This window comes from Protopterus annectens, chromosome 3.part0 (assembly GCF_019279795.1).
Source record: "Protopterus annectens isolate FY-2018-M chromosome 3.part0, PAN1.0, whole genome shotgun sequence".
Lineage (NCBI taxonomy): Eukaryota > Metazoa > Chordata > Ceratodontiformes > Protopteridae > Protopterus > Protopterus annectens.
The window spans coordinates 1132472356-1132495914 of NC_056731.1; the positions used below are offsets into that span (position 1 = coordinate 1132472356).

At 45.0% G+C, this 23559-nt stretch overlaps 1 protein-coding gene across 1 annotated transcript in view; it reads right to left on the bottom strand.

The window, feature by feature from the left end:
* Positions 1 to 23559, bottom strand: part of CABLES1 (Cdk5 and Abl enzyme substrate 1) — a 1875674-nt gene that overhangs the window by 200398 nt on the left and 1651717 nt on the right. The gene's annotated exons all lie outside the window — the stretch shown is intronic.

The window sequence follows — 23559 nt, forward strand, 5'->3', positions numbered from 1 at the left end:
AAGGGCAATGCAGAGAACTGATAATGTGAAGTCCCAGCCCGAAAACGCAGATACTTCCTGCAACTGGGCCGGATAGGAACATGAAGGTAAGCCTCCTTGAGATCCAGAGTCACCATCCAGTGATCTTTGCCCAGCAGAGGTAAAAGCTGTTGTAACGTCAACATTTTGAACTTGGGAATGTCCAGATATGTGTTGAGGATAGATAAATCCAAAATTGGTCTCCACGTGTTTCCTTTCTTTGGTACTAGAAACAGGCGAGAATAAAATCCTAGGCCCACTTCTGGCAGAGGGACCGGTTGTATGGCCCCTATTTGAAGTAGTAGAGAAATTTGTTTGTGAGCCTCTAGTCTTTGCTGAGGAGGAACGTCCGCATGCCTTTGAAAGGAGGCAAGGTATGGAAATAAAACTTGTAACCCTGGTGTATGATATCCAATACCCATTTGTCCTGGGTAATCAACATCCAATTTTCCTTGAAGAGTGCTAACCTTCCTCCCAAAGGTGCTGCCAGGCAAGAAGGATCTGGCAGCTGAAAAGTAGGTCATTGGGCCTGTTTACGAAAGGACTGGCCCCTGCCCTCACCCGAAGATTGTGCAGGTGAACTCCCTGTTCTAGGCCTGAAAGAACTCTGAGCTCTGCCCCTACCACATCTAGATCTACCCCTAGACTGAGAATCATAAGAAGGATACGCCCACCCCTTAGCAGGCCAATTCCTACTAAACTTGAGGCTGAACTTGCAAAAAATCTTTAACAGCCTGCATAGACTTAGCCTTGTCTTCCATTTTCTTCAAGACTGACTCCACAGGTGAACCAAACAACACATCAGACTGCAAAGGAGCATCCAAAATCCTTGTCTTAACATGGTCAGATAAATTCTGATCCTTCAGCCAGGCGTGCCTGCGAAGAACTGAGCCAGTGGCAGCCACCCTAGACGAGGCCTGCACAGCATCAAAACCACACTGTAATGAATGCTTACCCACCTGTTCAGAGACATGCACCAAATCTTGTAATTCTTTACACTTAATGCCTTCCGCCAGAGCATCCACCTTAGACTTCAATTGAGAAAGAAGAAAGTTTTGATATTTCAACATATGAAACTGGCAATTCAAAGCCCTCATAGCTAAGGTAGAAGATGTATAGACCTTTTTTCCCCATCTATCCAAAGCTCTGGCTTCTTTATCTAGAGGAACCGGATTTTTTACAACAGAGGCCTTGACACTCTTAGGTCCCTGACTAATAGTTTCTGGGTCCGCCCTAGGACTCTTATAAAGATATTTATGAGCCTCAGGCACCCTGTAATACCTATCTGGTTTAACAGGAGCAGGAGGCAGAGAATCAGGATTAAGTGAAGCCTCTGCAAACACATCTTCCACAACATCCAGAACAGGGGGCATAGCCAAGGGCCTATGCTGGGGTAACAGCAAAAATTCCCTAAGCCTTTTCCGAGAATCAGAGAAGTCCTGACCTTCCCACTTAAAATGTTCCTTCATAGAATGAAGTGTCTCTGAAAAAGAAAAATCCTCTGGAGGAGAAGCAGAAGGAGTGGAATCATCTGCATCAGAATCAGAATAAGGAGAGTACTCCTGCAGGTCTTCAGCTGAAGACTCTGAAACATCCGAAGCCTGCTCAAAACTTCCCAACTCTGGCTCCACCCTAGGCCTCTTATCAGGAGGGGGCAAAGAACCTCTAATCAGAGTAATCAAATCTTCTGCCATTTTAAGCATGTGCTTCTTAGGCACAGACCCTGCTGAACTAGGAGTGACACCAACAGAAGCTAAAACTGGCCTGCCTCTGGGAGAAGCCTTGGAAACAGAAGGAGAAGGCCTAACCACCCTAGGAAGGGAGGGAGTACAGTAACTTGAGAAGCCCCTTCAGCCTGACCTGCCTCCTGAGAGACCACCTCCTGCAAAATCAAAGTCTCCCCCTGAGACTCCAGAGAAGTCTCCGTGGAACCACCGGTTCCACTGAAGCCTCTAAAGAACCGGCGTCCGAACGGACGACTCATCTTGCCTGGGTTTAACTGCTTTGTCTTTGCGCTTCTTAGAAGCGGCCGGAGAATCCGGCGGCATATTATAATTGCACCGCTTCCCAAAGACCAGCCTAGCACAATCTAACCTTCGCTTAATAGGGCGTTTATTGAACCTAGCACAAAAGCGACACCCAACAATGTCGTGCTCAGGCCCCAAACAAGGAATACACAAAGAATGATAATCCCTATGCGGTATCTGTTTCCCACAAGAAATACAGTTATTCACTTTTTCTGACATCCGGTAAAACACTGAGGCAAGAAAAAACCAAAATATTCCCCAACGGGGTACTTAGCCAACTTGGATTCGGTCTGAAACTCCGAATTCGAAAAATTTCAGAACGCCGAACGGCACTTGCAACGCTGCTTCTGCATCGGACCATGCGGCAAAAAAGACTGAGGAAATGACGTCGGTCATGCGCTTTTGTACCCTGACGTCCTGATGTCAGTTTTAAGCGCCTTGACCGACGTCAGCCTAATACTTTGGTATTCGGGCCGACCGAGGACAGCGGACTACCCATATGTAAGGACTGCAGCAATGTGAGATGAAGAACATCCACTGAACCAAAGGCAGCTCTGTTTCTGGAGATTAAGTCCAATTTGTAATGAGTAACAAAGGTATGAACATTGCACCATGTGGCTGCTGCGCAAATATCAACAGACTTTCTTGACCAAAAAGCAAATGAAGTGGCCATGTATCTAGTTAAGTTAAGTGGGCTTTAGGCAGTTCTGGCAGAGAAATTCCTTATTGGGAATAGATCCAAGAAACAATTAGGTATCCATTTAGATACTGGATAACCCGGCCGACTTTTTAAAAAGGAAACAAACAGTTGGTCTGATTTTCTGATTCCCTTACTTCTGTTTAAACAAAAACATAATTGGCTGTGCACATTCAGAACATGTAGCATGTATTCTCCTTTGTCTGAAAAATTTGGAAAGAAAAAACGCTAAATTAATGGACTGGTTAAAGTTAGATTCAAAAGCCACTTTGGGTAAAAAAGAAAGGTTAATTTGTAAGATAACCCTGTCTTTATGGAAAATAATGTATAGAGTCTTTGATGAAAGAGCCTGAAGTTCAGAAATCCTTTTCGCCGAAGTGAGAGCCACTAAAAAGGCTGTTTTCTAAGAAGGATACTTTAATTTTTTGCTGATGGTTCAAAGGTTTTTTGAGTCACACCTTGCAATATCACTGACAAATCCCGTGGAGGTAAAGGATCCTTTACTTGGGGGTCTAAGGAGGAAAGTGCCCTTCAAGAAAGCCCTACATAACTTAGAAGTAGCCAAAGAATATTTTTTATCTCCTGTATGAAAATCTGATATTGCTGCCAATGGTAGTTTAATCATAGAAAAACTAGCTCTTTCTTTGCAAACAGCAGAAAATCAAGAACAAAAACAGGGGCATTAAAAGGGTCAATGTTGTTTATTAACAGTCAAAGGGAAAATAATTTTTTGTAGACTTTTTTGGTGGAGTATTTTTGCGAGGAAATAAAATGGCACATACTGGGAAAGAAAGCCAGAGCTGTCTTTCTACTATTGGAACTGGAGAAACCATGCAGTTAGTTTGAGGGCTGAGATACTGGGATGACTCATCCCTGAAGGGTGTGAGAGAAGATCTGGAGTTGGTTCTAGTATCCAGGGAGGATAACAAAGATGAGACAAAAGGAAGGAGAATTACATCTGGCAAGGCCAGAAAGAGCAATAAGGATGACTGGGCTCTTCAACCGAGCTGCTTTATGTAAATGTTTTGGAATCAAAGGAAATGGGAAATAACTGTAAAGAAGACCGGAAGGCCAAACGTGGACTAGAGCATCTCTCATTGACTCCCCCTGAGGGTATATCAGGGCAAAACACCTGCTGTACTTGTTGCTGTGAGAGGGTGTAAAGAGATCGCAGCAAGGGTGGCCCCAACAACGGAAAATGCTCTCTGCCACTGACTGAGAGACCATACATGAGGCATCAGAATGGACCTCCTGAGTTTGTCTGCTAGTACACTGAATTCCCCTAGAATGTGCACGGCTACTAGAAAGTGGTTGGAAGAGATTGCCCATTGCCACTCTCTCATATCCTCTAGGCAGAGTGGGAAGGACCGGGTTCTCCCCTTGTTTGTTGCTGTACCAGACTACAGACATGTTTGTCTGTTTGAATCACAATAGTCCATAGAGGAAGAGCATTTGAAATGCCTGCAATGTTTAAAGACTGCTCTCATCTCTAGGACATTGATATGCGAATTGGTCTCTTGGGGGAACCAAGTGCCTTGGACAGTCCTTCCCAGGTAATGCTCCCCCACCCCAATTGGGAGGTGTCTGTAGTTACTGTGGCCAACAGCGGAAGAAGAGCAAAGGGCTGACATAGGTAAAAGTCATCTGACTGGATCCACCAGTGACTATGGCTTTTACATATTTGTGTAAGCTTGACTGGAAATGACTGGGGGTTTAGAAGAACAGACTATTGAACAGCTAGAGTCCATTGAAGGACATTCATAAAAAGCATGCTAAAGGAACTAGAACTATTACTGCTGCCATAGACCAAAAGCTTGGAGGAATAGCCTGGCTGTAGGGATTGGATGAGATAGAAGTTGATGAACCTGAGATCTGAGTATGTCTATATGATAAGTAGGAAAGAGGCAATTTGCTTTGTGCTCAGATGTGCACCAATAAACTCCAGGCTCTGTACTGGTGTGAGGTTTGATTTGGCATAATTTACTGTGAATGACAAATTTGGAGTAAATAGTCCTTGGACTGTTTCAGGAGATGCATGGTAGGGATGGTGAAGAGTCAGTCATCTAGGTATGGAAACACACGGAATCCTTGTAGTCTCAAGTGACCTGTCACCACTGCCATACATTTAGTGAACACCCTGGGGGCTGTCGTGAGTTCAAATGTCAGGGCTCTGAATTGGTAGCGACTGGCTTCCAGCCAAAAGCGTTACGTGTCTTCAGGAGTGCCTGTCTATTTTGATACGATATTATACATCCAGAAGATCTATGGAGCACATCCAATAGTCCTTGAGTAGAAACGGCAGAAAGGACTGAACTGTGACAATTTGGAACTTTAACTTTTTCACAAACTGATTTAGTTTGCTTAGATCCAAAATTGTTCTCAGGTCTCCTGTGTTTTTTGGCACTAAAAAGAAACATGAGTAAGTTCAGAATCCTGTTTGGTCTGGTGTGACCTACTGGATGATTCTTTTGTCTAGCAGCTTTTGAAGTTCTTGTGCTGAGCCTTCCTCTGATTGGGTGGGATGTTGGGAAGCTTCTTTCTTTTGGTGATCAGCTGCTGAGAAAATGGTATGAAGTAACCTCTGGATATTATTTTTAACACTCAGGAATCTTTTATTGTAGCAGCCCAAGTGTCTTGGTGCAAAGACACCTCCAGAAGTGGTCAGTTGGAAAGCACTTCAGGAGCACTGAAAGCATCTATCTGGGAAGGAATCTCAGAAACCCTAATGTTGTGGGGCCTCCTTTGCCTTGAGGGTGATGTCTATCATTAGAACTGCCTACAACGCCTCTGAAAGAGTTGTCGCCGTGTGGATCCTGGAAAGATCCCAGAGATTTGCAGAACCAAATTTTCTTAACACCTCTCTGATATCTAGAAAAGGTTTGTTGAGAGGTAGAAAACTTGAATCCCATGACAGACAGGGTCATTCCTTCTTGTTCACTGCGGGTAAGCATTTCTTTCACAGAATGGCCAAACAAAGATGTTCCATCAAAGGGAGCATTGATGAAAGATGCCTTGAATGACTCCGCAAAGTTGCATAGCTGCATCCAGGCATGTCTTCTTACAGCAATGCCTGAACTGGCAGCCATGAGGCACTGTCTGCCACATGAGAGATTAAGCTCATGGATGCACTGGAAATCGACAAGAGAGTGACCAGCTGAGAAGATGATCTTTTGAAATCCTCTGCAGACACGGACTCTGAGAGAAAGGTTGATAGTTCTAATCTCTCTGTAGCCTTGTAAAGTGTGCCTGGTAGTTCAGGGACCTCAAGGCAAAGGTTGATGACGCAAAGAGATGCTTTCTAAATCTGTGCAGTGCCCTAGACTCTCTGTTAGGGAGGTGGAGATGGGAGCTTTGTTTTGCTGCCCCCTTTTTGGTGTCTGCCGCCACAATCACTGCGTCTACAAGAACTCCTTTGCTCCAGTGGAGTTTATTGTTTGGGAGGGCTTTCGGAAGAACTTGTCTGAGTGACGTGGTATTGACTCAACGGAATCCGGTTCCTTCCATGTCTGGTGAGAGACCAGGTCAATAAGCTCATCCACTTGTGGGGGGGGGGGGTCACCCAAGACGTAGACAAGCCAGAACCAAAAGCCTCCAAAAATACTGACTCCTCTGGTGAAGGATTATTAGAAGGCCAACCAGCTTCCTGTTTAAAGATTTCTAATACATCTCTAACAGAGACATCATCAGGTGGTGATCTGGGGGACTCTTCCTCCTCGAAGTCAGTATCTTCAGTGAGATATTCCAAAGGGGAATCTATGTGCCTCCTCTTGCACATCCTTTTCCGATGGACCTCCTTAGGGGGATGTTCTTGGGAGGTATCAGAAGATGGGGACTGACTGGAAGCTAGGTGGAACTGGCTGTCCCTGTGGAATAGGCCTGATGGACTCAGAACCGAACAGGGTACAGGGGGTGGATCATAGGGGTGTGAGACCAGACCTATAAAAACTGAAAAAGCCCTCGCCACAGCCTCAAAGGCAAATGAACCAGGAAAGGCCGTGGTCACCTGCACGGCAGCAGTGTGTTCCAGTACGGGTAGATCACAAATCAGACCTGATCCATGCCTGTAAGAGAGAACCAGATCTAAGATGTCCAGCTCAGAGGTTCCAAGGGGCAGGGATGGATCTGATAATATCAGAGTTGATCCTGGCCCCATGGATCCAAATCCAATGCTTCGACTCCAGGACCCATTCCAATCTGAATGCATAGGAGCTGAACTGATCAGGGAAGTTATTGGAGTCGAAGTAATTCTTTTCAGATCCAGCTCAGGAGCACTCAGGACTGACAGATCCTGGGGTTCTGAAACCAGAGGTCGGATCAGAGAAAGAGATAAAACTGTGAGTAGTAGCCAGAAGACTCATGGCTCCAATAGGGGATGGACCCAAAATAACCCCCATCTGAGTCTGAGCTCTGACAAACTTGCACATCATCCTATCTACATCTGCTTCAGATAGACTTCTGGAGGACCTGATGGATTATGTAGTGGACTGAGTGCTTTTTGGGGGTCTGCATGAATGGAGAATGGAGCCTAGGTGAAATAGGATCAATGAGGAACTCAGGAGAAAGAGTCCTCTGAGTGTATGAAGTACTATGCTTCAGATCTGAAGGCTTAGGATCTGTAAATTGAGTGGCCAGACTAGCAAACATCACAATCAGATATGAGGGTTTAGGATCCACTGTATGTAATTTCGGATCCAACGGAATCGGATCTGACAATTCAGTGACTGTGGACAGTGGCTCCGATAGAGTCTTGGGAAACTTCGACCACTTCCTATGCTCCAATGGAGCTTTTGATGATTTACTGGGGGGTTTGAGCCCCTGAAGACGAGGAAGATGAGGGAGGAAGCAAACCCTTAAGCACTAGTTTGCTTCTCCTGTCAGCTATAGTATGAGAATTAAAGGCTGCACAAATTGTGCAGCTCGTATTTAAGTGACTTGGCCCCAAGCAGTAAACACACTCTTTGCAGGTATCCGAGTTAGGGATATTATGCCTACAAGAAACACAAAAGGTAGCAAACCAGTAGTGAAAAATATTGAACATATTTTTCACTAAGAAAGAGAAAGTACCAGCAATGGTATTAAAGAATTACTCTGTTAAACACAGTAGGAAAAAAATAGACAAGACAGAAAAATAGAAAACACCAAAAATGGTATTTGGAAGAGCTTACTATTTGACTAGCAAAAAAAAAGTCTGATGCAAGAAAAAAAGAACGACTGAGAGGGAGGTACAGCAAAGAATAAGGAAAAAAAGTTAAAACAAATATAAACTCTTCTTTTTTTAGAAGCACCCAAAAAACACTCGCAAATGCTATGAGAGAAGGATCCCACGTCTGTGCACAATGGCATCAGATGAGATTTGAGGTACTGGGAATGGACTAGGGCATTATAGGTAGAGGGAGGAGTTTGAGAATTGGACCCAAAGTTTGAAGCATGTGGCCGAGTTGGAACTGAGGATCGGATCTGTAACCCATTCCTTGAGGAATGAAGAAGACATCAGATCCAAAGTTGCCTATGTACATCCAGGATATGGAGGGTATACTCCTCTTTGTTGGAAATGTTCGTAAAAATGCTGGTAAATGCATGGGCTGTGCCATGGCTGCCTCAGAAGCCACTTTAGGGAGAAATGTTGGGTTTGTATGTATAAACAGCATGTCCTTGGGGAAAAACAAATAGGGAACTGCAGAAGAGAGAGATTGTGAAACTCAGACACACTTTGTAGAGGTATTGGCTACTAGAAATAAGTTTTTTTATGACAAACATTTTAGTTGAGATGAAGATACCAGTTCAAATGGGGATTTTGTCAGTGCTACTAACACAGAATTTGGGTCCCGAGGAGGAACTAGTTCCATGACTGGGGGTCTAAGAAGAAAAAATCCTTTGAGAAAGGCCTTGCATAGCTTGTGTGGGGCCAGTGAGTGATCCTGTTGGTTAACATGAAAATTAGAAACAGCCACTAGCTGTACTTTAATGGTGGAGAAATGTGAATCTGATTTGAATCTATGTGCTAGGAAGTACAAAACCTCCAGAACAGTGGCTGAAAAGGGGTCAATGCCTTGTGATGAAGGCCAAATAACAAATCACTTCCATTTCTCATGATATAATTTGCTCACAGACTCCCTCTGGAAAGCAGACATAATTTTAACCACATCACATAAAAAGGCTAGATTGCTGGCCATCATTGAAATTGAGAAACCAAAAGGTTAATTTGAGGTTGATAAGTTTCAGTTGAGATTTCCCACAGGGGGTGTAAGAGTAGATCCTGTACTGGATATGGTATCAAGAGAAGTTCTCTGAGGTAAGGCTTCAGAAGAGAGAATCAAATCTGCCGTAGTCAAAAGGGGTCAGTAAGAATGACAGATGCCATGCAGATAAAACCTGGGAATTTGGGATAATGGTGGAAAGGAGTACACAAGTACAGGAGGCCCTGGCATGACTAGAACATCCCTCGGTCACTGTCCCTGTAGAGGGATCATAGTAAAATACTTGCTGCACCTGGTGTTGTCTGGGGAGGCAAAGAGATCTCGGCAAGATAGGCCCCTGTGGTAAAAATCTGTTGTGTCATCACTTGAACTGAGGAGCCACTCATGAGGTATCTGAAATGACCTGCTAAGCCTGTCCCACAGGCAATTAAGACTCCCAGAATGTGCACTGCAACAAGAAAGCAATCCAAGGCCATTCCCCATTGATAAATCATCACTGCGTCCAGGCATAGGGAGTGTGATCTGTTTCCTCCTTGTCTGCTTATATACCAAACTATCATCATGTTATTCATTTGGAAAGTGATCACCCCAAGAGGAAGACAGTCTTGAAGTCTCTGCAATGCTATGTGAACTCCCTACATCTCTATGACACTGATGTGAAGAATGGCCTCGGCTGGGGTCCATAAATCTTGGGACTATCCTCCCTTTGTAATGCCCCCCCCCCCCCCACAGTAAGGAAATGCCTATGGTAACTACAGTTTCCAGAGATGAAAGGACAAACTGCCTGCCAGACAATATATAAGGGGAACTAAGCCACCACTGTAAAAGCTACTTGAACTTGTTGGTTATGCTGACTGAGGCAAAAAGAGGACACAAGAGTTGAGGCCACTGCACTCTCAGAAACCAGTGGGGAACCCTCCTGTGATAATGGGCAAACTGTGCCATCAATATTGACAATGCCATTAGGCCAAGAACCCTGAGGACTAGAGATGTCGAGGATACAGTCAGAAGAAGACTTTGAACAACTAGTATCAACATCTGAATCCTGTCTGATGGTAGAGAAACTACTTAAGTGGTCTTGTCCAACTGACATCCTACAAATTAAATCACCTGGGTAGGCTGAAGAAATGACTTCTGATCGTTTATGGACACACCTTGAGCAAAAAAATCTCTTGCTTTGATCAGAGACTCCATTGTCAGAACAGCTAGAAACCAGTTATTCAGTAAGAGAAGACTGTGAACCCCTGAAGGCTTAGATGGACTACTACGACCACCATGAGCTTGATCACCCATGGGCTGTCGTGAGACCAAAGGGCAGGGCCCTGAATTAATAGTAATTGGCTCCTAGATGGAAGAGAGGATACCTTTAAGATGCTTTTGCTATTCTAATATGAAGTTAGTCACCCTGAAGGTCCACTGAGCACATCCAGTCATTTGCTTGAGGCAAGGAAGAACTGACTGCACCATGGCCATTCTGAACTGAGTCTTCTTGACATATTTACTCAAATGGCTTAGGTCCAGTATGGACCTGAAGTCCTCAGTTTTCAACAGAACCAAAAAGAACCTGGAAAAAATCTTGACCCTATATGGTCTGGTGGGACCTCTTAGATGTCTCTTTTGTGGAGCAAGGAAGCAGTCTCCTTTTTTTTGCCACTTCTATGGAACATCTGGAAGCAGCTTTTTTCATTTGGTGGGAGGATACAGAGTAGCTAGCCTTTGGATAGTACCCCCTCTAACCCATTTGTCCAGTGTGATGGCCACCCACACAGAAGAGTAGCAGGGAAGACAACCACAGACTGCCTCCAGAGGGGAGCAGTCAAGCAGTCCTTCAGGAACACCGAGGTTGCCTGTGCAGAAGGGCCCACAGTATCCCTGGCAGTGACCCCCTCAGTCTCTGGGCCTGCATACATTAATGGGGACACTTCTGCTTAGCCACCTCTGTTAGGAGCTGACTTGAATGGCTGTAGCTTGTTTTTTTTCTGAACCAGACTGATTTTGGCTTCTTTTGGTTTCTACTATATGATATCTGTGGAGCCTCAAATCTCATTCTGATGGCAAAAAGTGTTTTGCTGTCATGCTTTGATTTCTGAATTTTCTCTTTATTTAAAGGACCTAACAGTGAAGAGGTATCAAAGGGGGCGCATTAGTGAAGAAAACTGTAATGTTGCCTGCAAAATAGCAGAGGCTCGTCCTGGCCTGACATCTCCTAGCCACAACTGTGCGGGATGCCCTAACCACTCCATCAGGCACATTATGAATGAGGTGCATGAAAAGGACATAAATACTGGTCATCATGCTGAAGAATGTCTCCAACTGTTTCCTAGAGTCCGATGAAGGGGGCCTTTTCAGAGTCACTACAGCTTGCTGTGCCAAGTCTCTATGAAAATGGTTCATATGTGTGGCTCAGTTCAGGGTCCTTAACTCAAAAGTGCTCTAAGCATATGTCCGCTTCCCATGTCTGTTCACAGCCTTAGACTCCTTCATAGAGGGACAGAGCATGGCTAAATCATCAGTCAGCTCCTTCTTCAACACTGCTGCCATAACTATGGAACCTACCAGTAGAGATTTTGCCTAGACTGTCTGTCCTTGGGAGGTCTAAGAATTTTGTCAGGTTTCTGAGGCACTGCTTCACACAAATCAGGCTCCTGCTATGACCACCAGCTAGTTCTATCAATGCGTCTGCCGGAGGAACCACCTAAGAAGTAGATGGTGTCAAACTATAGGTTTCAATGACAACTTCTTTGTTTTAAGAGGTGAGATCAGTGGGTCAAGATCCCCTCTGCTACATAAGCTCTAGGATGTCACCAAAAGTGGCACCTTGGGAGGTGACTGGAGGGAACCCTCTATCATACAGGTCTGTGTCTGAGTTGATGGACTCTGAAGGCATGTCATTGTGTCTCCTTTTACATGTCCTCTTTCTTGGAATGTCGGGGGATATGCTATATCTACTGACCTTTCCTACTGCTAAGCAGTGACTCTGAGGTCCTGGACTAGGCTCTGACCCAAAGATGATTGATAGGTGAGAGGTGAAAAAGAATAAGAGATCACGAGGTGGAGCAGATCTCACTGAAGTCTGTGTTTTCACTCTCAAAGATGATCAGATCATCCTCCCCATAACCTGGAAGACCATGGCAGCCTATGCTGGATCCAAGGATGTCACCTCTGTGACTGGATCCATTCCATCCAAAGGAAGAGATTACCAGCACTAAATAAAGCATCCCTAGAGTGGACAGCTTCAAGCAGGAGACTGGAAACAAAGAATTAAATGCCAAGGTCTCATACACAATCAATGGAGCCATACCAGACAGATTCATGGATAATGCTGAAGCTTTGGGGTCGAAATGACAGTCCTAAGACAGACTCAGTCCCAACATCATTGGTGGTTGCGCATGTGCCTTGAGTGGCAATGCAAAAGTAAGGGTCAGCACTAAGTAAACACAGGTTCGGTCCACATTTGGCTGTAAAACCGCCTGTGCCAAAACCCACACCAGGGAAGAAGCTAAAAGGGGGAGTTCTATCCACCTTTGGAACCAAAGGGGATGGGATGACTACCATCTCAATTTGTGCCCAAAGCAAAGTCCACCTCAATAGTACTCTTGTAGGACCTGAAGGACTTTAAGAAAGAAATGGAAGAAGGGTGAGAAAAAAACTTCAGCAGTTCCCTCACAGAAGGGATTTGCCTCATAAGTCTTTTGAGAGATTTATCCTGGATAATTATTGACTCTGGCAGCTCTAGAACCAATGGTGGAGAGTATGTCGGCATTGACATAGAAGGAATCCCCATCTGGGTGATCTCTGGAGCTATACAGGGATCCAAATCATCACAGAATTTTTCACACTGTCCAATATGCCTACTTGTCATTAGAGAACTTAGTTTTTGAAGACTCCATATCTGGAGAGAAAAGACCCTTTATAAACTGTTTGTTTTTACCTGTTGGAAAATGCTCTGGGTCCAAATGCTTTACAAAAAGAACTTTCCACTGTCAATTGGTCCACGTCATTTGGTCCACACATAAGCATACTATACATGACTCTTGTGTGTCCTACAGTGGTATTTAGTGTCCATATTTTGTACATTTACAAAAAAGTACAGTTTTGTACACTTACCATAAATATAGATGTTCGAGTGTATTCACTGTTGCAGTCATCACCTCTGGGCTATCCCTGCTGTGGTAGTCCTCGACTGGCCCAAATACCAGAGTCAATGTTTTTCTGCATCGGCTGCTGTCGCCTGTAGTCTGACATCCGGTCATCAGTACTATAAAACAAGGCAGCCGACGTCATTACATCAGTTTTTCTTGCCCTAACCCATCAGAAGCACAAGGGAAAAGAGAGAAGTGGTCCTGGTGGCTACGAGCCACCCTGGGAAGCATGTGTCCCCTAGGGAGAGATGTTAAATGGGAGATGGAGGGAGGGACTCCAAGAGTGCAATGGTGAACACACTTGAATATCTACATTTATGGCAAGTGTATACAACTATACTATGTTCTTCGTGTTTCACTGTTGCAGTCATCACCTGTGGGAAGATTCCCAAAGCTGATGTAAAGGGCAGAAGGATAGGTACAGTCCTAGGTATTGGTCAGGAGGCCCTGCAGAATTGCAGAGGCAAACCCTGCCCTAGACTTAGAAAAGAGAGGTAGGTGGTAATGCTTTGTAAAGTTATGGACAGAGGTCCAGGTGGCCGCTTCCAAGATGTCCCTGGTAGGTACTCCCCTGAGAAAGGTAGAGGAAGTGGAGGTTGCCCTAGTGGAGTGGGTACAGATCGACTTACGGATGGGTTTCCCATGCAGTCTGTAGCAAAAATGGATACAGTGTGAAATCCATTTGGAAATGGTTTGTTTGGAGATGGTCTTCCCCTCTGCCCCTGGGTTTTTCTGAATGAGTTAGTGTGGTCCAGATAGTATCTGAGTTATCTGTGCACGTCTAGTGAGTGTAGAATTCTTTCACCCTTGTTTTGAGGGTTGGGAAAGAAGGTGGGAAAGTGTTTGGACTGGTTAAGGGTTACATCATATACCACCTTGGGCATAAAGGAGAGATTAGTCCTCAGGAAGACTCTGTCTGCATGGAAAATTATGAAGGGCTCAACAGCCATGAGAACTTCAAGTTCTGAGACCCTTCTGGCTGAGGTGATAGCTAGTAGGAAGGCAGTCTTCCAGGAGAGGTATTTCAATTCTGTTGAAGCGGCAGGTTCGAAAGGAGGTAAGGCTACTTTCTCTAACACATAATTCAGGTCCCAGGGTGGAGTAGGAGAGGTCTTCTGGGAGGCCTGATATTAGAAGCCCCTGTGGGGAACTGCTTAATCAAAGGATGAGAGAGGAGGGGTGGGTCTAAATCATAATGGGCAGAGATGGCTGAGGCATGGATTTTAATAGAGGAGAAGGAGAGACCACTATTGAGCAACTCTGCTAACTAGTCCAGGATGAGAGGGATGGAAGGCTGGGAGGTACTGCCCCCTTTCGACTGTTTTCTGGAGCAGAATCTTTTGCATTTTCCTGCATAAGATTTTCTTGTGCTTGGCCTTCTGGCCTCTGTGATGATGTCCAGGACCTGTTTGCTTAACAGTGACTTCTTGCAGTCAAGCAGTCCTTCAGGAACACTGAGGTTGCCTGTTGCAGAAGGGCCCACAGTATCCCTGGCAGTGACCCCCTCAGTCTCTGGGCCTGCTTACATTAATGGGGACACTTCTGCTTAGCCACCTCTGTTAGGAGCTGACTTGAATGACTGTAGCTTGTTTTTTTTCTGAACCAGACTGATTTTGGCTTCTTTTGGTTTCTACTATATGATATCTGTAGAGCCTCAAATCTCATTCTGTGTATACGCCATGCTGAAAGTTTGAGAGTCTGTAGGTCTGGGTGCAGAACCTTCCCCCTCTCTTTGGTCAAGAGGTCTGACCTTAAGGGAAGCAGCTTGGGGGGCTGTAAGGTCAGACTGCATAGGAAGGGGTACCAATGCTGTCTGGGGCAATCTGGAGCGATGAGGATGGCCTTTGGTCTCTCCTCTCTTATTTTGATCAGAACCATGGGAATAAGGGGCAGAAGAGAGTATGCGTACACAAAGAGGGAGCTCCAGGTCAAGGCATCCATTTTCCATGCTAGGAGGTGATACTACCTGGTATAAAACTTATGCAGATGGTGGTTGAGGTGCGAGGCAAAGAGGTCCACCTCTGGGGTCCCGCACTCCTGGGTGATTTGCAGAAAGATTTCTCTGTGGAGCTGCCATTTGTGCGGGTCCAGTAAGTTTCCACTTAGGGGGTCTGCCAATGTGTTGTGGATCCCTGGTAAATATTGGGCAATTAGTTGTAGCCCCATGGAGGTGGCTGTAAGCCAGAGACTCATGGCTAACCTGCACAGGGAGTAAGATTGGGTGCCCCCTGCTTGTTGATGTACCATATAACTGTGGTGTTATCTGTTTTTATAAGGAGGACCCCTGGTCTGAGATGGGGTTGGAAGGAAATCAGAGCGTTTTGCACTGCCATAATTTCTTTCTGGTTGATGTGCAAGTGAAGTTGCTGGGCATTGCAAAGGCCTTGGGTACACCTGTCTGCTAGGTGAGCACCCCAAGCTATGTCTGAGGAGCCAGTGGTGATGGTCTGGATGGAAGGGCGGAGGATGAAGGAAAAACCCTTGCTCCTAGTACATGCCTTTTCCCACCAGAGAAATTAGTCCCTTATGCAAGGGATCAGTGGGAGAGTGGTCTCTAGGGATTGAGCGTGCTGATACCAAAGGTTCTTTAAGTACCACTGAAGATTTCTCATGTGAAGCCTTGCGAGAGGGTTGAGAAGGTTGCAAGATGCCATATATCCCAAGGCTTGCAGGAACTTTCTCGCAGTGAGGTGACTTCTGGAAGCCAGCTGGGTGAAGCAGAGAGGCAAGAAGCTCTGCTTTTCTGGGGATAGGAAGGCCATTAGTTTTTTTGTGTCTAGTACAGCTCCCAGGAAAACAACTTTCCTGGTGGGGTTTTGCCTTGACTTTTTCTCATTGATGGTGAACCCTAGGGAAGTTAGGAGTTTTTTGACAAAGAGAAGATTGTGGAGCAGCTTTTCTTTGCTGTTCACCTGAATGAGGCAGTCGTCCAGGTAAGTGTAAATCTGTATATTTCTCTGTCTGCAGAATGCTATAGCCGGGGCCAAGCATTTGGTGAATACTCTGGGAGCAGTAGATAAGCCAAAGGGCAGTGCAGAGAACTGAAAGTGCTGATTGCCTGCTCTGAAGCACAGGAATTTTCTGCACGATTCTCTGATTGGGATGTTGAGGTAGGCATCTTTTAGGTCTAGTGTCACCAGCCAGGCATTTTGTGTGAACATAGGCAGGAGCTGCTGTAAGGTTAGCATTTTGAATCTGGGGACCACCAAGGAGGTGTTCAGTTTGGATAGATCCAGGATGGGGCGCCAAGTGCCCTCCTTTCTGAAAACAAGGAAAAGTCTGGAGTAAAAACCTTTTCCTGCTTGATCGGGAGGGACAGGTTCTACTGCCCCCTGGAATATTAGTGTTTTTAACTGTTGTAATGCCTCTGCCCACTGGTTTGGGGGGAGGTCTGGGTACCCTCTTGAAATAGGGAGCTCACTAAAGGAGAATCTGTATCCCTGAGAAATGATTTTAATACCCATTGGTCCTTGGTTATAGAGACCCAATTGTCCTTGAAGAGGTTGAGCCTTCCTCCTAGTTTTAGATGAGTTAAAGGATGGCAGAGGGAGGAAGGAGAGCCATTGTGAGTGCTTACCACAGACGCTTGGCTTAGAACCACCTGCCTTAGAGGCGGAAGCGGTCCATTCTTTGCTTCTTTGTTGGCCCTGGGATAGAGGCCTGGATGTCCTGTTCCTGCGGGGCATACTTTGGCCCTGTCTGCTGGGTGCAGGGAAGGCCCAGTGCTTAGAGGGGAAGTTCCTGCTGAATCTGGGTGGTTGAACTTGAAAGTAATCTTTTACTGTTTGCATAGATTTTGCTTTGTCTTCCATCTTTTTAAGCACCTTTTCTGCTTTTTCCCCAAACAGGCGTTCCTTATCTAGAGGTGCATCAATAAGTTTAGACTTGACATGATCAGGGAGAGGTTGTTCCTTCAGCCATGCATGTCTTCTAATAACAGATGCTGTCACTGCTGCTCTGCTAGAGGCTTCTAGGGCATCATATCCACATTGTAATGAGTGCTTGGCCTTTTGACCAGCAGAGTGTAGTAATTCTGCCAGCTCTTTTGAGTTGACACCATCAGGAGAGGTAACAATCTTCTGTTTTAATTGTTTCAAAGTGTGTTGTTGATATTTTATCATATGGAACTGACAATTGAGTGCTCTGACAGCTACGGTTGCAGAGGTGTATACTTTTTTACCCCATCTGTCCAGAGCTTTGGGGTCTTTGTCAGAAGGAAGAGGATTCTTGGCAAAACTAGTCTTAACTCCTTTGGGTCCCTGTGTAATGACCTCACGGTCTGCAGCAGGGTTCCTGTACAGGTATTTGTGAAAATCCGGTACTCTGTAGTACCTGTCAGGTTTAGTTGGAGCAGGAGGCAAAGCGTCAAGGGCTAAACTGGATTCAAGGAAAACATCATCCACCACTTCTAAAATAGGTGGGATGGCCAGGGGTCTGTGCTGGGGCAGGTTCAGAAACTCTCTAAGTAGTTTCTTTGACTGTTGGTAGTCTTGAAATTCCCACTGAAAATGTTCCCTGAGGGAGTGACAGGTTTTCCCAAAGGAGAGGTCCTCTGGAGGGGAGGCAGAGGGGATGGATTCCTCTGCATCTGAATCCTCATAAACAGTTAAGGGCTGTTGTTCCACTTCAAAGGCAGAATAATCAGATTACTCAGACTCTTGGTCTGACATAATTTCTGCAGAAGGAAGCCTTTTCCTTTTTGGAGTGGGGGCCTGAGTACCTCGGATAAGGGAGATGAGATCCTCCGCCATTTTAAGCATTTGAGCTTGGGGTAGGGTAGCAATAGTAAGATGGTGGCTAGAAGCAGACTTTCTAGTAGTAGCCTAGCTTCAAGGCGTGAGAGAATCCGTCGGTCTCTGCGAAATGGTAGTCGGAAGAAAAGATGTTTTTTGTCTAGAATCGGTAGTGTGAATGATCTTCTCGGAAGCCCGTGCCTGTGTCGCGGCTCCAGACCCAACCGAGGCAGAGACAGCCAAAGCTCGGAAGACGAAGTGGATATCTGCTGCATACCAGACTCCGAAAGGGTCTCGGCAGAGGCCTGCATAAAAACAGAGTCGGGCATCAGGGGCTGCGAAAGCACCTCACTGAATTCCAGAGAAGTGACAACTTGCTTAGCGGTAGTGTTGTCGGAAGGCTTAGCCTTGTGTGGCCTGTCTCTATCTTTACGTTTTTTTGGAATGTCGACGGATTGTTGGCTAATGGATGCCATATCAGAATTCGAAGACGGAATACGAAAATAATTGTCTACAAAAAGAGCTCTAGTTAATGGTTCTCGCATTAAAGAGAGCACAGAGCTGGCAATGAGGGAAGTCATGGTCTGGGCCTAAACAAGTGATGCAGTAAGAATAAAAGTCTCGGTGTGGGATCTGCTTTCCACACGCGAGACAATTGTTCACTTTTTCGGACATCGATCAGAGAAAGAAAAAAGGTTCCCCAACGGGATACTTAGCTTTAGAAGTTTTCTGCTGAAATTCGACTTCTAGTAGCGACCGACCGGCACTCGTGCGAACTGCTTCTGCTATGGGCTCCATGGCAAGAAAAACTGATGTAATGATGTCGGCTGCCTTACTTTATAGTACTGATGACCTGACATCAGACTACAGGCGATGGCAGCTGGCGCACAAAAACATTGACTCTGGTATTCGGGCTGGCCGAGGGCTACCACAGCAGGGATAAGCCACAGGTGATGACTGCAACAGTGAAACATGAAGAACATCTTTTCTTCCTTGTCCATGTTGCTAAACCATGTGCGTGCGCTCGCTCACACACACACACACACACACACACACACACACACACACACACACACACACACACAGACACAGACACACACACACACAGACACACACACACACACACACACACACACACACACACACACACACACACACACACAGACACACACACACACACACACACACACACACACACACACACACACACACACACACACACACACACACACACACACACACACACACACACCCAAAAGCTTTCAGCCCAAAACACCAACCAACAACAGTATCCTAATAGAATATTTACTGTAAGAATCTAAATCTACTCTACCAGACAGAAAAAAATAGCTCAACATATTTTTAAATGATAGCTATGGTGATGGCGAAAACATCACCATTAAGAAGTAGAAGAAAAAGGGGATAATATTCTGAAAAGTTGCTAGAATTAGGTTAAAGTCCAAAATATAGGCTAACTATTAATAAACAGTACAGTAGAGAGAAGACATCCCATTTTTTTGCAAAAATAAGCGAAGAAGAGCACGTCATCTGAGAGCCAAGAAGAAATCCGCATCTGTTTGGGATGGCAACAAAAAAGATCTGAAGTAATCTAGGTCTGTGGTGTATGACAAGAGAAAAATTCTTAAAAGGGCTTTAGGTTGTACTTCAGATCCATTAAGTGGATCAAGGACCCCTACAGTTGGATTAGACAGATTGAATTAATAGGATCTTCAAGTATCCCTATTCATACAACTGCCTGATCTAAACTTCCAGTTTGCCAACTATACAGCACAGCACATTGTAAGCCTACCTTAGTCTTTAGAAATTCCTGTGAATACAGGGAAGTCAGATTTGAATCCTGCAAAAAAGCCAGAGGTTCTTGAAAGTTTTTCTGGGCTCCCACATCACAAACTATTTTCCTACTGAAGAAAAATGTAAGTGTTTTGCTAGTGGTTCTTGGTGATGCTATGCACGTCTTCTGCTTGCCAGCTCAATGAACTCTGAAGATTATTGATTTGAGTCAGCATCCATCCTCAAAGAACCAATTCCCAGGTTACACACAAACACAAACAAACACACACACACACACACACACACACACACACACACACACACACACAAGGACAACTCAATGGCACCTCAGGAATTTATTTTCTTTTTTTTTTCTATTTTAGGGGGAAGGACTCCATTGGGGATAAGATCTTCCTAATCATGGCTATTAAACAGAAGTGGATTTGGTGTATCGGATGACACAAATCAACACAGAAAAACAGTGTGCTGTTCCTCCTCCTTGGCAAATACAGAAGACAGATGCTGATGATATGGATTGGGCAACACACTTCAGCAAGCAAAACATTCAAGACTAGTGGCATAGTCCCTACTTTATCTTACCAGGACTGGCTATCTAAACATGAAGGTGTGCAGTGTACTTCAGCCATCCACAAACTAAGCCTAAAGCGCTTATGATAAGGGCAGACAACACTGCAGGCATGAGGTACATCAACAAATAATAAGAACTCTCTCTTCTATTCTCTACACAGGTGGATCAGATGATACAAATCAACACAGGAAAATACTGTGTTGTTCCTCCTCCGTAACAAACAATGATGAAAAATGCCTTAGATAAGGACTGGAGAGCATACTACATCAGGCATAATTTCAAGACTAGAGACACATGCCCCCACTTTAACTTATGAGAAACAGTCACCTACACGTGGGCACTTCATCCACCCACAAATTATGCCTAAAGAGCTTAGGATCAGGACAAACAGCACTGCAGACATGTGGTACATCAATAGGAAGAACTCTCTCTTTTATTTCTAATGTAGGCAAGCCATGTAGCTCTGGAAAGTAAACACTGAAAATGGTCTCGCCCTACAGCTTACTTTTTAAAAGAGGATCCTGGAACATGAAGTTAGATCTTCTCAGTAGTGGAGAAATTCAAACAACAAATGTATGTTAGACAGAAATAAAATACTTCTCAGAACTCACAAGACTCCTGAGCCAACCAACCACCACTCAGATCAGATTTTTTTTAAAGGATCAGAATATGTCACAAGACTTGGATAAGGACCTGGATCTCCACTCTTCCCCCATTTCCCTTTTCTCAAGAGTCCTGCTAAAGGTAAGCAAAATAAAAAAAAAAATCAGTTATAATTTTATAGCTCATTGCTAGCCAGACTAAGTACAGTTGTGTACACTTACCATAAATGTAGATGTCCGAGTATATTCACTGTTGCAATCATCACATTTGGGTTATCTGTTTGCAGTAGCCCTCAGTTGGCCAGTTTAACAAAGTCCTGGGTCCTGTGTAGGTTGCTGTTTCTTCTTCCGTGATGTCAGGTCGTTAGGGGTATAAAACATGCAGACGACGCCATTACATCAGTTTTTCTTGCCCCAGATGTCAGGTGCCCCATTAATGGGAAGCAATAAAACATATATATACATATATACAAGGATATACCTCCAACAAAAAAGCAAATACACCAAAACGCTTTTAAGCATAGTAAAGGAGAGTAGAGGTATAGCCAAAAAAGTCAGGGGGCTGGAGGGAGGGTTACCAGGACTGCAACAGTGAATACACTCAAACGTCTACATTTATGGTAAGTGTACACAACTGTACTATGTTCTTCGTATTTCACTGTTGCAGTCATCACATTTGGGTAGATTCTCAAAGCTAAGGATGGGAGGAGGAATTCAGACAGCATTAGGACCAGCTATAAGACCCTGCAAGACTGCAGTGGCAAAGCCAGCTCTGGATTTGGAGAAAATTGGCAAATGGTAATGCTTGGTGTACAGAACTCCAGGTAGTAGCTTCTAGGATGTCCCTGGTAGGGACACTTCTGAGAAAGGCTGTAGAGGTAGATGCAGCCCTGGTTGAATGGGGTCTGATCCCCTGTTGGATGGGTTTTCCATGGTGCTTATAGCAGAAATTATTGCAATGGTCTATCCATTTAGAAATGGTTTGCTTTGAAATAGCCTTCCCCTCTGCCCCTGCAGCAAATGCCACCAGCAGTTGTTCAGATTTCCTTTGAGGTTTAGTCCTGTCCAAGTAAAATCTAAGTTTTCTGTGCATATCTAAGGAGTGCAGTATCCATTCCCCTTTGTTCTGTGGATTAGGAAAGAAGGTTGGCAAATTAATGGACTGCTTGAGAGCCACACTGGATAGCACTTTGGGCATGAAGGAGAGATTGGTTCTGAGGGACACCCTGTGCACATGAAAGATGATGAAAGGCTCCACTGCCATAAGGGCCTGCAATTCAGATACCCTTCTTGCTGAAGGGATTGCTAAAAGGAAGGCTGTTTTCCAAGAAAGGAATTTTAAATCTGCACTAGCAGCTGGCTCGAAAGGAGGAAAAGTGAGTTCCTCCAAGACAAAGTTAAGGTCCCAGGCTGGAGTTGGTGCTCTCCTGGGTGGTCTTAAATTTTTGGCCTCTCTGAGGAACTGCCTGAGCAGTGGATGAAAGAAGAGGGGAGGTTCTGTATTATAATGAGCTGAAATAGCTGAGAAGTGAATTTTGATGGAGGAAAAAGAAAGGCCCTTGTGAAGCATCTCAGTTATTGAGACTGGTTCCAGGCACAGAATCTTTTCTATTTTTTAGCATAAGATTTTCTAGTACTAGGCCTCCTTGCCTCTAAAATGATATTCATCACTGGTTTACTGAGGGATGGTAAAGGAGAGATTAGGTAATTAGCCAGGCTGCAAGGTTCAGGGTTTGAAGCTGAGGGTGTAGAATCTGGTTCTCCAGCTGAGACAACAGGGTAGGGGTCAGAGGCAGGTGCCATGGAGCCAACAGTGATACACTGCGCAAGAGGGGGTACCAGTGTTGGCGTGGCCAGTCTGGTGCAATCAGTATCGTCCTTGGTTTGTCCTGTTTGATCTTTAGCAGTACTTTGGAGAGGAGAGGCAGAGGAGGAAAGGCATAAGCTGATAGGTTTTTCCAGCTGAAGGACACAGCATCCACTTTCCAAGCTTGTTTGTGGGGAGTCCTTGTGCAAAATTTGTCCAACTGGTAGTTCTGGGGGGAGGCAAACAGGTCTATATCTGGGCTCGCCCATTTTTTGTCAACATGTTGAAAATCTTTGGTTCCAGTTTCAACTCGTGTGGGTCCATGAGGCTTTTGCTTAGGTTCATAGATTAGTACTAAGCTAACTGCCCTTGCGAGCCATTTTAAGCTTAGCCAATTATCCCTTGTGAGACTCAAACCCTGCACCTTGTGTTTGTAAGGCAAACACCTTAACCATTAGGCCACCCTCCCAACCTGCTTAGTCTGCCTGCCAGAGTATTTAGTTTTCCTGGCAGGAATTGAGCTTGTAGATGCACTTGGTAGCTCAAGGCTGTGTTCCACAATGCCATGGCTAGTCTGCAGAGGAGGGTAAGAATGGGTACCCCCCTGCTTGTTTATGTGCCACATACCAGTGGTGTTGTCCATCTTTACCATTAATTGTCCTGGAAGAATGTGGTCCTAGAAGGCTGTCAGAGTATTCTGTACAGCCAGCATTTCTTTTTGATTAATATGCAGGTGCATTTGACTTGGGTTCCATTTGCCTTGAATGCACTTCCTGTCAGGTGAGCCCCCCATGCATAGTCTGATGCGTCTGTTGTTAGGGTTTGGGCGGCAGGGGGTAGAGTGAATGGTAGTCCCTTGTTTTGGTGGCAAGCCTCTGCCCACCAAAGAAACTCTAGGCATAGGCAAGGTATGATAAGAATCATTGCTTCTAGATCCTGAAAATGTTGACACCATA